General features: G+C 40.1%; 1 protein-coding gene across 1 annotated transcript in view; it reads left to right on the top strand.

Moving 5' to 3' along the window:
• The first annotated feature begins 697 nt into the window (after positions 1-697).
• map3k3 (mitogen-activated protein kinase kinase kinase 3) overlaps positions 698-13,436 on the top strand; it is a 43,757-nt gene continuing 31,018 nt past the window's right edge. The window contains exon 1 of the mRNA XM_034190574.1: positions 698-1,574. The gene's annotated coding sequence lies outside the window, so the exon portion shown is untranslated. The remainder of the gene's footprint in view (positions 1,575-13,436) is intronic.

Raw genomic sequence — 13,436 nt, 5'->3', positions numbered from 1 at the left:
ACCAAACAAGTACTGGGTGCACAATTCAACATACTTTGCAGATGTTTGACTTTTTTGTGCTATAAAGCTCTCTTTTTTTAAACTTTAAAAAAAATTTGATCTAATGGAACTTTTTTCTTTTTGAAGCATTAGAACATCATTAAAATAAAAATAATGCTTAAACGTTTTAGTTTATATGTGATGCGTCTAGAATATATAGAATTTGCATTTTCTGAAATACGTGGCAAAAAAATTTAACTTTTTCACAATATTCAATTTTTTTAGATGTATATTGATCAGCAAATTATTTGTGACTGATTGGTATTAATAAGGAGGCTTAATGATCCGTTAATAGGAGTCATACATAATCAAAATCGCCATCTGAATTTTCATTTTGTAATGAATTTATTTAGAGGTTTATTATCTTTTATATTTCGACATTTTTTATGTATTATGTCACTTTGCATATTCCAATCACTACAAATGTCAGTGGCAGCCATTCCTGTAGAAGAAAGTGGGAAATTTATAAGCAAAAGTGTTTTAAGACATTTCTGGACAAGTTTAAACTTAAGGAATCGTGAAGAAATATATAATAAAACGCTGAAATTTTTACAGCCAAGGCGTCTTGAAGCAGTGGCGTGGGTGGTTGTTTTTCCCAGTGTGCCTGAATGCATCACAATATGCTCCGCCCCTTCACCCCCCTCTCCGCTGTTGTGTGCGCGCCTGGACGCAGACGAGCGTAGAGCGCGTTCCCGCCGGCGAGGTGCCTGTGGAGAATATGGAGCTGATCGTGGAGTGGATTTAACGTGATCACTTGATGGACTAAAAGCTGGTTTCGGTGCTGATATTTATTCTGTCAGGACGTGTGACGCAGCAGGATTTTTTTTTTTATTAATTATTATTCATTTGCTTCAACAAACTGACTGCGTCGTTAAGAAGAAGCTAACAAGAAGAAGCGCTCAGAACCATCTTGACTTTTCTTACATCAGAGTGTCGTAAATTCTTCCTACAGTCGCTTTACTGTTCCACACCTGGTTGTATTAATGATATTATGTGGACACGCAAATTCGGTTTAGGGGGCGACAGAGTTACATTTCAAATTAAAAGCCCAGAAACGCAAAATGTGCAAAGTTAGCAAGAAGCGAGGGGATCAAAATCACGGAAATCTGCGGTGCTGCGCGTCACAAATACCGTGAATCCACTTGTTTTTGTTGTTGTTATTGTTCCACATCGTTTGATATCTTGAGATTTTTATTTTTTGAGCCTGAACGTGTTCACATGGAAATGTTTTGGAAGTTTTTTTATTCTGAAGCTCCGCGTTGGAGCCGGACTGTTGGAGGATTTTTCATTTAAAAAAACAAAAGCATTTTTTCCCCTCAACTGGAGCAGTTTGTCTGTAAAACTCTTTCCCCATGTGAAAGTATTTGTTTGTGCAGCGGTGACAGCGTGACGTTTTTTGTTTTTTTTTTGCTTGTTTTTTCTTGTCACGTTACGTGTCCTGGGGGGCTCAGCCCCCATGGGGCCTCCCACGCACGCCCACTCACGGAGGACATGAATGACGTGAACAACAGCGACCGACGTCATTCAGGTGACAGGTGAGAGGAAGCGTGGTGTACACGTGACAGTTGGGTTTGTTCCAGGGGCGTAAGAAGGGGGGTGCCTCCATGACACCCCCCCCCCAATGTTTGTCCCTGTGATTTAATTTAAAATCAGAGGGATAAATATTGACTTGATTGTGGGTTACTGCATACATGGGCCATGAAATTCAAATGTTAACATTTTTCAAAGTTGTGTAATCCTATAAAAGTTTGTGTCCAAAAAATGAAAGCATCATACAAGTAATGTGGCGGTATCACTGATCGTTGCATTGTGTGACAGGTTCAATGACACTCTTAGGCCCAAAGATAGCATGGGAAAAAATAGTGTGAAAGTTTTTTGACCTATATCTAGAAATGCAGCATGAAATAATACAATATAGCCTGTGTTAATTTTTCCCCCAAGCATAAAAATGCAAGCAAGGTGCTGAGCAGGATCTCGTCATCCTCATCTTTACATTTAAAACAAAAAAAGCACACACAGAATTTATTTATTTGAAAAAAAGCAGTCCCTCTCACCTGAAACATGTAGTTGGTCCAATATGCTCTCTTAAATGAGCTTTATTGTCTCTACAGTGAAAGATTTTTTGAATGAAATATTTAAACTATCACATCTGAATATCTGCAGATGAATATAATTGCATTTTTTTCCTTTGATTCTCTTCCTTCATACCTCACCACAACTCCTCAAAGAAGACAAACCATCTGTGATACAAGATTAATAATCATGACCATCATTTGTGTTACACTCTTGACAATTTTGGCCATTTTTTGTTATAACTTTTTAAAGCTTCAAGATAAAATATTTAACTAATTCTGGAGCTCATTATTGAACATCATTTGAAACAAGCCAGCTTCACATTATGTAAGTGAATACTAAAATCTGAAGGAAAAAATAAAAATGACCCTTTTTAAAATGACCCATTTATATGCTTATAGATTGAAATGTCATTAACTCAAAAAGAGTAAAGTCTGCTGTGTTGCAACTCATTAAATTCAAAAAGCCCTACTAGATTACAGTTTCAAAAGTGATGACCTTTGATGCACCATTTCAAGTAAAGCAAAAAAAACAAAAAACTTTTTTATTTCTGTAATATCACATAGGCGTTTCTGCTTTAGTGAATGGTGAACTGGTGATGGATTAGGAGCAGGTGTGGTTGTTGGTGAGAGACGCAGGCAGTTTTCTTAAGAGAAATGTACTAAATCAGAGAAGTATCGTATTTTCCTAAGTATGTAATGTATGTTTTTTGCTTTTTAACTAGTTGGGCAAGTCCTGCTATTTATACTCTGGTGTGACTTATATACATTTGATATGAATAATAATTATTATAATGACTATTTATATAACACTTTTCCAGGAATCAAAGCACTAAACAAAATAAACTCTTATAATAAAAAAATAAATGGCAATAATAAAAAGTACACTACAGTAATGCACAAAAATACCATGTTAAAAACTGATGATACATAAAAAATGTGCGACTTATATATGGGTTTTTCCTCTTCAAGAGGCATCTTTAAACAGGTGCGATTTACACTTTGGAAAATATAGTAAATAGCTACTTCCTGTTTCTTTCATAGCAGATATTTTTTAAAACTAAAAATGCCACAGTCACACGTCCAAGGAAACCCCAGAGAAAGGATTTTATATAAATTTAGCTGCGTATTAGGGAGTTGGTTAAGTTCAGTACGCAGTGACTGGGGTTGGTTAGAGAGAGAGCATTTCTGTACAGAAATGTGCTTAATCAGAGACCGAAACCGTTACGCTCTGATTGTTCAAAACTTACATAACGCACACAAGTCCACATAACACTGTGGAAAGGATTTGTATGTGTGTAGTCAAAGCAGACATGGCTGTGTGTATTACAGGATGTCCAAACACGAAGACGCCTTATTTCAAACGTGATGCTTCAGCCTGAACCTGAAGCCCGTGAGCGCCGTAAACGGGGGTCAGGGGGGTTTACTGTTGAGCGCCAACTCCAGATGCATCACCGCATCCAGCTTGAGACAGAGTAGGACTGTGTCTGGGAAAAACAGCTCAGACTAAACACCTCTCAGTGCAGACAGAGAGTAGAGGGGGAGGAAAATCCATGTAAATCCTGCTCATACTCGACATGCGATACAAGGAAAATAAAGTGGGCACAGCTGACTGGGCCGGTAGAGTGCAGCCAATTTCCACTGGATTCCCAGCATTCCACTTGAGAGGTCGTTGGAAACCCAACCAGGGAGAGGGTACCTGAAGGGAGAAGGTTGTTGTGGAGTTGACAATTAAAAAACAAATTTTTTTGGGGGGGGGGGGGGGGGTGCAGGGGGAATCAAAAATCCTGCACTCCACAGAGGAGGGGGAATCCACCCTTCATAACCTCCACATGATTTAATAAGTATCACGTTTGAAGGATAAGAATCCTTGGCCCTGTACTGCATTGGCAGAGGAACACGAGAGCGGCGAGGGAGCCTGAAGCAGCGTGGCAACGCTACAACGACCACAGACGGACATGCCCGGCATTCCTGTGGGTGATTATTACCCAGAAATCCTGCAAAGTCAACGAGTTGCCTCAGGTGCCGGCTGCTGTCCGTTTCACGTGCAGAGGAAGACGTTTGTCCCGTCTGCGTTTTCTTCTCACAGGAGCTTCATCAGCAGAAGTAATCCAGAAGATTTTCACAGTGGATCCTGCTTCAGATTTGTATTTTTCATCCTTTCAGCTATTGAAATCAGATTTGTTTAATAATTAATCTTCGATTTGCTGCTGCAGCTCATGGTTATTTCTTCTGCTCGCTGTGAGATATACGGACTCGTTGCTTGAATTCATGTTCATGCTGAAGTTGCACCTCACAGTGGGCCTCCTTCGGAATCTTTCTCTTCTTTTTGTGTTAAACTTCTTTGTATAAAAGAGCAGATATAAATAATAAGCCGACGTTAGGTTGATGAAGCCTGTGCAGGCTCCTGGTTTATTGTTACTTGTGCAAATTCTCATGAATCAAGACTTCTCAGCAGTGCATACCAGACAGTAGTTTAAACACGCAAACCATCAACAGCTATTGTAGATATTGCATGCAAGCCATCAACTGTAACCACGGAAACTAAAATGAAGAGTCTCCTTGGCAACTAATAATAAATATCTTGCAAGTAATTGACATAACTGATGCAATAATAACACAGTGGTTGTCTTGCATTAGCCAGCTGGCCTGAAGAAGTTTGAAGATCTCAATGAGGATTCTGAGAACATTTCAGGAGTGTACACCACCGTCCTCCTGTCTCAGATCAGTACCATGTAACAGTGGAGGGATGAATAATTGGAGGAAAAATAAAGATAAGTGGATACAGATTGGTGGAATTCAGAGACGAGACACGCTGATATTTTGAAAGTGGACTGGATTGAGGAGTTTTCTGGTGGATCTAATGGATCTGGACCAATGCATTTCAGTGTACCAGAGATCAGCTGCCAGAGTTCCCTGCAGTGAAGCATTAAGGTGAAGTTGTGTATTTTTCCCCATTAGTGTTTACTTTTATTTGTGTAATGTTTTTCCCAGTGAAACCTGGTGTTCCTCATACCCCCATCACACATAGCCCGAATCACGCACAGTGGCATCGGACTTATGAATCGGCACACATCCAAAAGGTGTCAGATTTCAGTTCCAAAACGTCCTGACAGCCATCTGCGGAAGTCAACATAGTTGGTCAAAATCGGCTGGTATTCCCCGAGTGTGATGCACATGTTCAGAATTTTCCGGGCGCGGTCGAGATGGAACACCTATCCGATGGCGGTCCATGTGTTATCTAAGGACTGCAATTTACATATTCCGATGGTGGCAAAACGGGATCCGAAACTTTTTGAGCACATACGAGGGAATCTTGAGATAGATCTGGCACGGTTAGGCTGCCGGTATGACCTGCACGTGCCACGTATTATTATTATAATAATAATAATAATAATAATGTATTCCCAAATATGATGCATTTAGTTTTACCAAAATGGAGCAATAATTTGTTTGAATCGAACCATTGTTTAAATTTCTGTTATTCATTCTCCATTGTGTCCAGGAACTGTCCCAAATGATCCTCACTACAAAACACAGTTGTATCATCAGCAAATAAAATACAACTTACGGACTTGGAAACCAAGCATATATCATTAATATACAAAAGAAACAGCAATGGCCCAACGACTGAACCCTGGGGCACCCCACGTGTAATCTTCAGGAATTCAGAATTTGTCCCATCAATGTGGATACACTGATACCTATTGTGTAAGTAGCTCATTATCCAGTCATGTGCCAGTCCCCTGATACCATACTTCTGTAACATGTCCAATAGCAAACTATGATCTACAGTGAAATGTTTTCTGTAAATACAAAAAAAAAAAAAAAAACCACAGTATATTGCTTATTATCAATCTTATTGGAAATTTGTTTACCAAATTCTATTACAGCCAGTGAAGTAGTGTGATTCTTTCTAAAACTGTATTGCTGCTTGCTAAGGATATGATGATTAGTTAAGAAATCACTTAACCTCATTACAAATACCTTTTCCAAAATTTTAGAAACTTGTGGTCAGGGGGAGATTGGCCTATAATTTGAAAAAACATGTTTGTCACCAGATTGAAACAATGGTATCACTTTAGATAATTTCATTTTGAAAGGACATTTCCCAGTCATTAATGACAAATTACAGATATACGTTAAAGGCGTAACAGTACAATCAATAATATTTTTAACCAAAAACATATCAGAATTGTCACTATCAGTTGTTTTTTTTCCCCCTTAAGTTTATGAACTATGCCAATAATTTCTTTTTCATCCATTCCTGTAATGAACATTGAATCCAAAACTGAATTAACCCCTTCTATAAGCCTGTATATCCCATCAATGGGAAATTTCACTTTTTATTTGTGAGATACTGACAAGCCAAAATGAGGTGGGTGGTAGGGGGTGAATTGATCTGCTGTGATCCAAAGAGCCCGTTTTAATATATACAATTTAATTTTCCTTTTTTTTTTTTTGTTTTTACCCACATTAACAAAATGACCATTAAAATGATCTGCTATAGCTTTGTTTTCTTTAACAGTTGTCAGTATAGAAGGGATCGCTGTTGTTATTTACTTCCGCCTTTCCCCCACATGCGCACACAGTCGGTAGGCAGAAAACTCCAGACTCCAAGCAGATGCGATGAGAAAACGCACAGGAAGATGACTTCAGACGATGTGTCAAATCTTGATCCCGAAGATCTTGGAGATGACGACCATTTCAGGTTTTTGGAGGCGTACAATTATTTTATCAGTGGTCACATGAGGGATCGCTGGTATCAGCCTGCTGCTGCAGACGTTGATGTCTGTCTGTGATCTTTCTGCTGTCTGGTTCCGTCTGGATGGGCTGAGTGCAGCAGCAGGACGTGCTCTGAAGTTGAGGAACTTTTTAAACGAGGTCCAAAAAACACACTCGTGCACAGTCCAGCCGCTGTGCGCATCATGCGTCAGGCTGCAGGTCACCTGTGTTACAGAGTCATTAAATGCAGTTCTGTGTGTGCGTCTGTGGTTGAAAAATGGAGAAAAAAACAACGAACCAAAGGTTTCTCTTTGGACCCCCCCCCCAAAAAAAAGCCACCACAAGGAGGAGGCAGCTTTAATTATATACACCTGCACATTTCATACACCTGTGTGGATCACACGACTTCCCAAAAATAAAAAAAGATCCACAAACACAAAATCAGCCCATCCATAACAATTTGAGAGCACACACACACACGTGTGTGTGTATGTAAATGTAAGAATTACATAGTACTAATCCTGGAAAGAGGATTTTCCAGGACTGATGGCAACATCAGCAAACGGATTCACACATTTATACATTTTAACAACCTGAAAGCCACCAGACCAGCTAGAACTGAACCCTGGGTTCCTGGACAGTCTCCTCTGTGTTTCTTCTGGCTGCTTTTATTTCTTCCGTGGCTTACAGTCATTTTTATGCCACTGAGTCCAACTTTACACTTTGTGTTCATCCGTTTGTCTGCAAAATCATTCTTTTGCTCATGTTAAACTGTTTGATTTCAAAATGAACCGAAAATCAGATCGTTAGTTTGCAGCCCTCATAATAACTTCAGTCACAGCTGATCGCCTAAATGTGGAGCTGCACAGAGAAAACCAAAGGAAAAGAAAAAAAAAAGTACAGAAGGGGAGGTTTGTTTTTCATGTGATGTGTTGGAACCATCGATGTCTTAAGTGAACACGGGGTGAGCTCATCTTCCACCTGTACTGGACGCAATTCTGAGTTAAACCACATCTGATCTTTGAGACTAAATGCCGCAAAGTGAAAATTTTTCAAACGGATTGTCATCCATCTGGATGTGATGTATTTTTTTTTTTTTATGCATGGTGCTGATCTGTCAGCGTGTGATGGATCACTGAGTGCACACAGTCAGTGGCTGCATTAAGAGTTTACTGCCTACTGGTGTGGCCCCGCCCGGGGCGTGACGTCATCGCGATTGGGTCTATTTGTATAAAAATAAGCAGGATATTCTTTAACAACTTTTTTCATTTAAAAATTTCCAAGTACTCTTTATATTTGTTTTCTTTTTTCCAATAAATCACTACAGTACTGTCTTTTACAAGATCACATAATGTTAGTTATGTCTTATATATTCTCTCAGCTTCATTTGTTCTAAACTTTAAAAACTGCTTGTGCAAATTTTTTTTATTTTTACTTGCATTCTGAAGTCCCTTAGTGATCCAAGATAAATGATTTGTTTATTTCCAACTTTTGACACAAAAGGTCAATGTTCATTATATAAATTGGAAATAATAGAAATGAATGATTCGTAAGATTTATCTACATCTTCAGTATAAATGTCACTCCAGTCTTAATGTAATTATACGATTTTCCCTAGTTTCCTTTATTTTCGTTGTGAAGTCTAATGTTACTATGGTCAATTTATCAGCTAATAAATTGAAAGCAACAAAAACAAGCAAATGGTCACTGATATCACTAATGAGTAGTCCGCTCATTACAGTGGGGTAAAAAATATTTAGTCAGCTCCTGATTGTGCAAGTTCTCCTACTTAGAAAGATGAGAGAGGTCTGTAATTTTCATCATAGGTACACTTCAACTAAGGGTCCTGTCCCACTGGCGTTTAGGAGGATTTGCGTATGGATGTGCACAAAATTTGCCCATATTCGCCAAACATCGTCAGTATCCGTGTAACATGCCTGTATGAGTCAGCCGTCATCCAAAAACGCCCGTGATCATCCACAGAGGCACGCATGTCCACAGCCAGGATTTTTGAGTAGCTCAAAAATCTGGATGCGGATGAAATCCGCCTTACATACTCCATATATACTCAATTCATTCACAATACATACTCACTCTGTGCTGTATATCTGCCGTTAACCGCTGATATCAGCAACTGAAGGGGATTTGCGGCTTGGCAGCAGACTGGGACAGTGTGTAAAATGGATATATATCGTGCCCATCATGTCCACATCACAAACTAAAATATGTTGTAGCGAATGCATACAGATTGGCCACGAATGAAGCGTTTTTATTACATCTGCTTTGCAGCTGATTTGCGGACAATCTGTGAATGCATAACAAACACGTTACGTAAACCCAAAGTACTATATGTGGCAGAAAGCGACATACCTGCCAGTCAGTGCTGGTCCGGCTGTGTAGATCCACAAAGACGTAGCTGCTGCAATCCAGAACTTTTATTTAACACCAACAAAAGGAAGAGTTGCTGTTTAGCCACAACTCACACTGAAGTCTGTTTTCTGTGACACTCAAAAAAAAAAAAAAAAAAAAAAAAACACCATCTCACACCCCAAGCGGCTTCCCCCCTCCCACTCCCCAAACTCATGAACAGTTAACCCTCGCATGACATCATGAACATTAACTCTGTGATCTACTTGTCCAAGTCCAGCACTTGCTCCAGAGGCTGTATTGTTGGTGTGAATAGTAATGCTTTATTTTATTTTATTTATTTTATTTTATGACCGCAATGCAGATGCCGTGCACAACACGTGTGCGATGCATTCATAATACACCCATAATACTGCCGTGATAATCTCAATGTGTCAGATCAGTTTCCTCACTACATGCGTTATAGAACCGTGATTGTTCATCATATATTCACTATATATTATTAATATATCCGTAATTCATACTGGGACATTTGTCATTTTTGGCCATTTTTGTTGCAGACAACAACGAACACCCGCAATTTGTATACTCAGTTCATGCGCAATTGATCCTCTCCCCAGTGGGACAGGGCCCTAATAGACAAAATGGGGAAAAAAATCCAGGAAATCGCAATATATGGTTTTTAAAGAATTTATTTATAAATTATGTAAATCACTCTGATATAATACGGAGTGATGAGTGACTCAAAATACACTCAACAAAAATATAAACACAACACTTTTGGTTTTGCTCCCATTTTGTATGAGATGAACTCAAAGATCTAAAACTTTTTCCACATACACAGTATCACCATTTCTCTCAAATATTGTTCACAAACCAATCTAAATCTGTGATAGTGAGCACCTCTCCTTTGCTGAGATAATCCATCCCACCTCACAGGTGTGCCATACCAAGATGCTGATTAGACACCATGATTAGTGCACAGGTGTGCCTTAGACTGCCCACAATAAAAGGCCACTCTGAAAGGTGCAGTTTTATCACACAGCACAATGCCACAGATGTCGCAAGATTTGAGGGAGCGTGTAATTGGCATGCTGACAGCAGGAATGTCAACCAGAGTTGTTGCTTGTGTATTGAATGTTCATGTCTCTACCATAAGCCTTCTCCAAAGTCGTTTCAGAGAATTTGGCAGTACATCCAACCAGCCTCACAACCGCAGACCACGTGTAACCACACCAGCCCAGGACCTCCACATCCAGCATGGTCACCTCCAAGATCGTCTGAGACCAGCCACTCGGACAGCTGCTGAAACAATCGGTTTGCATAACCAAAGAATTTCTGCACAAACTGTCAGAAACCGTCTCAGGGAAGCTCATCTGCATGCTCGTTGTCCTCATCGGGGTCTCGACCTGACTCCAGTTCGTCGTCGTAACCGACTTGAGTGGGCAAATGCTCACATTCGCTGGTGTTTGGCACGTTGGAGAGGTGTTCTCTTCACGGATGATGCGAAGGAGATGTGTTGCACTGCATGAGGCAAATGGTGGTCACACCAGATACTGACTGGTATCCCCCCCCCCAATAAAACAAAACTGCACCTTTCAGAGTGGCCTTTTATTGTGGGCAGTCTAAGGCACACCTGTGCACTAATCATGGTGTCTAATCAGCATCTTGATATGGCACACCTGTGAGGTGGGATGGATTATCTCAGCAAAGGAGAAGTGCTCACTATCACAGATTTCGACTGGTTTGTGAACAATATTTGAGGGAAATGGTGATATTGTGTATGTGGAAAAAGTTTTAGATCTTTGAGTTCATCTCATACAAAATGGGAGCAAAACCAAAAGTGTTGCATTTATATTTTTGTTGAGTATAGAATAACTATATTAAAGAACAACAACAGTTTGTATGTGTTTTTTTTTTCAAAGGCTCCTGGCTTGTCCTGCAATCGCCACATTTTTCTTTGTCAAGTGTTCATTCACATACACCTCGGATCCTCTCAACTTTTTTGTTTGTCTTAACAATTCATTCTTAAATTTCCTGTTTGCGAACCCACGATAATAACCGGTTTCGACTTTTTGTCTTTTCTTTCAATGAGTTCTTGGACTCAACCATCACAAGTGTGTCTGTATGTGGTGAAAGAGTTGAATTTGTAGATACATTCGCTGATCTCAGCAGTGACATACATGTCTCTGGGCAGTGACGTATGGTCAGGTGAGGAATGAAAAAAATGTAAAATGAAAAAATAAATGTTTATATTTATCCAGTGATTTGTACTATAAAGTTATTTTCCTTTTAACTTCACTAGTTTTAAATTATTTTTTAGTCAAAATCACATTTGCCGTTCAAATACTGAGCAGAGAGGTGCGTTGAGGCAGCAGCCAGACGTGCCTCACCTTGGATTGCACAATCACTGGGCTGACTGTTGGCCTGCTGTGCAGTCAGACTGTATGTCACCATTAAAATGATCAAACACTTTGGCTGTATGAACTTAAATTCCACAGTTTAGCTGATGTATAAAATGTGCAGTGTTTTTGTCAACAGCTGTATGTGTGTGTAACATGTTTCATGTGCTGAGCGATCACAAAACGGCTGCAAAAACACACCAGGTGACGCATGCAGTTCTCCTGCTTCATTTTAGGGGGCACTAGTGATCCCAGGGATTCTTCTTGCAGCAACTCCTCAGCTTCAGAATAAGTGACAGCAAACTACGAGAGCAGACATTTATTTATTTTTTCCTCTCGCCTGGACTTTACTTTCAGAATGGAGGATTACATATCCAAACTGATGCTGGACTTTCAGTCAAAGCAGGAGGTAATAATTAAAGGACAACCAAAGACTGGAGCTGAAAGGTTTGCGTCAGACAACAGAAGACCCGCTCTCTTTTCAAACGCGGTGGGACACACTAAAGTCTGGCTGTGTGGATGTCCAGCAAGGAACTGTCTTCTTCTGCTTTTCCTGCCTTATTTTCTCAACTTGTGACAATGTTTGAACTCAGATGGCATATTATGACCTGAAGAATTTGCAAAGAAGTGTCATCACAGACGAGCGGTTGACCACTCACATTCAAAGCCAGAAAACATAGAATCTGAATAGGACTGATGAAGGATGGCTTTCTTCCCTGGCAGTGACCTCCACTGAGACAGAGAGACTTTTAAAACTAAAGGAAGATAAGAAAAACTTCCACAAGCAAGTCATTGATGCTTTTGTTCAGAAGGAGCGGCACATGGACTTTATTTATAAGTAAAGGTAAGACTATAATAACGCTTGTTTTATTAAATGTGCATTTTATGTGCTACAGTTTGTATGTGTAAAGAATGTTGATATGATATTTTAAACATAACCCGTTACCTGCTGCCAATCAAGCGGTGAATAAACTACTCTGTGGGGTTCATATGTTTGAAAATCTGATTGTGATGAAGTCAGTGCCTCACCAGCCATCAACCTCACCGCACGTCACTGTCTCTGGGTCCTCGGCCTTTGAGATCGAGAGTTGTCTAGGAATCAATCAATTTTTTTTATATAGCGCCAAATCACAACAAACAGTTGCCCCAAGGCGCTTTATATTGTAAGGCAAGGCCATACAATAATTATGTAAAACCCCAACGGTCAAAACGACCCCCTGTGAGCAAGCACTTGGCTACAGTGGGAAGGAAAAACTCCCTTTTAACAGGAAGAAACCTCCAGCAGAACCAGGCTCAGGGAGGGGCAGTCTTCTGCTGGGACTGGTTGGGGCTGAGGGAGAGAACCAGGAAAAAGACATGCTGTGGAGGGGAGCAGAGATCGATCACTAATGATTAAATGCAGAGTGGTGCATACAGAGCAAAAAGAGAAAGAAACAGTGCATCATGGGAACCCCCCAGCAGTCTACGTCTATAGCAGCATAACTAAGGGATGGTTCAGGGTCACCTGATCCAGCCCTAACTATAAGCTTTAGCAAAAAGGAAAGTTTTAAGCCTAATCTTAAAAGTAGAGAGGGTGTCTGTAGGAAGAGCTTATGGAGTCAAGAAGTGCATGGCGATGCCAGTACCTTTGCGGGCAAATGGAGGTCAAAGTCTTTAGGGTCCTGGTGCTGCCGGTTTTGCTATGGTTGTGGGACTTGGACCCTAACCAGTGACGTAAGGTGACGACTGGATGTCTTTGGTACTAGGTGTTTTCAAAGGTTCCTTGGGTACCGCTGGAAAGAGTTTGTATGAAATGAGTGGTTACTAAGAGAGGACCAGGATGAGGAGTGTC

The sequence above is a fragment of the Thalassophryne amazonica genome, chromosome 16 (assembly GCF_902500255.1).
Source record: "Thalassophryne amazonica chromosome 16, fThaAma1.1, whole genome shotgun sequence".
In the NCBI taxonomy this organism is placed as follows: domain Eukaryota; kingdom Metazoa; phylum Chordata; class Actinopteri; order Batrachoidiformes; family Batrachoididae; genus Thalassophryne; species Thalassophryne amazonica.
The sequence above is the reverse complement of the archived record's forward strand: the minus strand, read 5'-3'. Positions and strand labels throughout refer to the sequence as shown.